We start from the raw sequence: 3,283 nt of genomic DNA on the forward strand, positions 1-3,283 counted from the left end.
CAAAACATGTATGTACACGCATGAGCCCACACATACACACACTGAATATTAATACTGTGAGCTGTGTGTTTCAGAGACAGTTTCTATGGTGCATCTGAATGTAGCATGTGGATATTTGATCTGCCTTTTAGCATTTTTACAACCACAAACGAGAAGTCAGCCCAAGGAGAAGCCTGGAAACTGTGGCTAAGGGCAAAGAAAGGGAAGAACAGATGATGCAGCGGCCGAGAGCTGAGCAACTACCCTACTGCTTTCCACCTTGCAGGGAGGTACTGCTTGCCCCACTTCGCAGAGAGAGAGCTGTGCCTGAGGAAGTCGAATGTATTCTCAGGGCAGTTTAGCTGTCTAGGCAAGAGCAGGGTTTGGTTCATCATCACAACAATTTTTTTTTTTTAGAGAGGTTTTTGCTATAGGGCACATGAGCTCCCCAGAAAGACAGAGAGGGACAGAGAGAAAGGAAGTGAGAAATCACCCCCCAGGTGGGATGGCCACGCCGCAATCTCTTCTCCTCCATTCTCCTCTGAAGATCTTGGGCACGCATGCACACACACCCGGCATGAGTTTAAGCCACCGGCTCTGGGACTCAAACCGCGGTCGGCTACACGGCAGTCCAGTGACATAGCCATTACGCTAACTGCTGGTCCCATCATCACAACAATTTTCACCCCCTGTTTTCAAGCATGGGAACCGAGGCAGGAAGATGTTGGTATCAGCGCCAGGCTTTGGTACTAAGAGTAGGCCAGGGCCCTCTCCTTGTTACCACCTCTGCCTGTTGACCTGAGAGGGACCATCTGCTCCCTCTCACCCATGGTAGGAAAGGCTCCAGAGAATTCTCTGCACTATCTTTGCAACTTTTCCATAAATGTAAGATTATTCCAAAATAAAAACTTCATTTAAAAATGGCACATGGTTGGTATCATTGCTCTCAAAACTCTGCTGCATACTATAAACAAACAATTATTTTAAAAATACTGTTTCTCGGGAACCAGGAGTTAGCATAATGGCTATGTCGCTGGACTCCCATGTAGTCGACCGCAGTTCGCGTCCCGGACCTGGTGGCTTAAAACTCATGCTGGGCACGTGTGCCTGCGTGCCCAAGATCCCGAGAGGAGAATGGAAGAGAAGGGATTGTGGTGTGACCATCCCCCCTGGGGGGTGATTTTTCGCTTTCTGTCTCTATGTCTCTGTCTGTCTGGCGAGCGCACGTGTCCTATAGCGAAAATCTCTCTCAAAAAAAAAAAAGATACTGTTCCTCATCGTCATACGTCTTTCAATATGTACTCTGTGTATGCTTTATAATAATGTGCATAATGTATAAGTACAATAGCACGTATACAAGTTGAATTCATTTCTTAGGGCGGCTATGACAAAGTGCAATGAGCTATATAACTTGAAACAACAGGAGTGGGTTTTCTGACAGTTTTAAAGACTGGAAGTTCAAAGACAAGCTATCAGCAGGGCCACGCTTTCTCTGAAGGCCCTTCGGGGCCTTTCTTTAGCTTCTGGTGTTGCCGGAAATTCTCGGTGTTCCTTGGCTTGGAGACACATCACTTCAACCTCCTCCTGAAGATGCCTTCTCCTGGAACTTTCCAGAAAGAGTTAGGACTATTTGTAGCATAAGCGTATCAAGCCTAGACCCTGCTTATCTTGATACAAAGAATCTAAGGCTGCAAGGTCTTCGGACGATGCCTGGTCTGGTAATGTGAATGTGACCTTCTCCAAATGTGTCTTTCTCTGCACACCTTTTTTTTTTTTAATTATTTGTTCAACTTTACCATTACTATTATTATCATTATTTTAATTTGCTATAGGGCATGTGCACTAACCTGGGAGAGACAGAGAGAAAGAAAGTGAGAAAACAAGCCCCCATGTCCAGGACTCAAACTGCAGTTGGCCATGTGGGAGTCCAATGCCTTAATCACCACGCCACCCTCTGGCCCTGCATCTTCTCTTCTTATAAGGACACCAGGTATGTTGGATAAAGCGTTCACCCTACTCGAAAATGACCTCATTTTAATTGACATCTTAAGTCCCCCCTATTTCCAAGTAAGGTCCTGTTCTGAGGTTCCAGAAAGATCATGGATTGGGGGAAACACTATCTGACCCTGTACAGTCTGTGTTCTGTCCTTGTAAAATTCACATTCATCCCACACTCAAAATACATTCACCTGATCCCAACAGAACCAAAAGTTTTAAGCCATTCTAACGTCAACTCTAAACTCAAAATGTTATCTAAATAGTAGCAACTCTCGAAGTCCCAAATGTCATCATCCAAAACAGTTAAGAGTGAGATTTGAAGCGCAGTACACTCTGAGAAAAATTCCTATCTGTGAACTGTGGGACCAGAAGTCTGATCTGCTTCCAAAACTACAGCAGTGGGATGGGCATAGGATAGGCATTCCCATTCTAAAAGAAAAATAATAATTAGTCTGAAACCTAATATGCAAATCTAGATGATGGCCTACCCATTTGTCTAGTCTTGCTGTATTTATATTTATTGTTGAACTTCCAAAATTAAAAAAAGAATAAAAAAATGCAAGCAAATAAGTTATGAATAAATATAAGTTCTAATTTGATGACCCAGAAATAACCAACCATCATACTGGTGCATTGCCACATATACATCATAATTTTTTTCTTGGATTTTATCATTTTTCTACATTTTAGCTGTACGCAGGTGTGGGAAAGGAGGAAAAATTATAAATATTAAACACATAAGTAGGAACTCTCAAAAAGTTCATGGAAATGGAAATAAAATACAAATTTATTTGGGTGTCAAAAAATATTGAAATCCATTCATTTTTTTAATAGTACATATTTTTCATGAGCTTTACGAAGACTTTCCATGTGCGATTCTACCTAGTTTTCCCAGGCACTCTGAGTCCTATGCCACCTGTTTCCTAGCCATTGTTACAAATAGCCTTGCTGGAAGAGGTGGCTGCAATGTCAAGTTAGGACCAGTCACTTGCCACTCATCCTCCCTAAAGAGATACATTGACTTGGAAGGGTTCTAAGAATAGAATGAAAAGTTCCCTTTCTCAGATGAAAGTCTTGGGTCTCTCAGACTTTTAGTACAGTGACTTGCATTTTTCTTTTCTTTGGTTGAATACAACGGAGAGACTCTAAAGAAGTGACACTTCTGTGAACTGTGGGACCAGAAGTCTGATCTGCTTCCAAAACTACAGCAGTGGGATGGGCATAGGATAGGCATTCCCATTCTAAAAGAAAAATAATAATTAGTCTGAAACCTAATATGCAAATCTAGATGATGGCCTACCCATTT

Source organism: Tupaia chinensis, unplaced genomic scaffold (assembly GCF_000334495.1).
Source record: "Tupaia chinensis unplaced genomic scaffold, TupChi_1.0 Scaffold149658_1, whole genome shotgun sequence".
In the NCBI taxonomy this organism is placed as follows: Eukaryota; Metazoa; Chordata; class Mammalia; order Scandentia; family Tupaiidae; genus Tupaia; species Tupaia belangeri.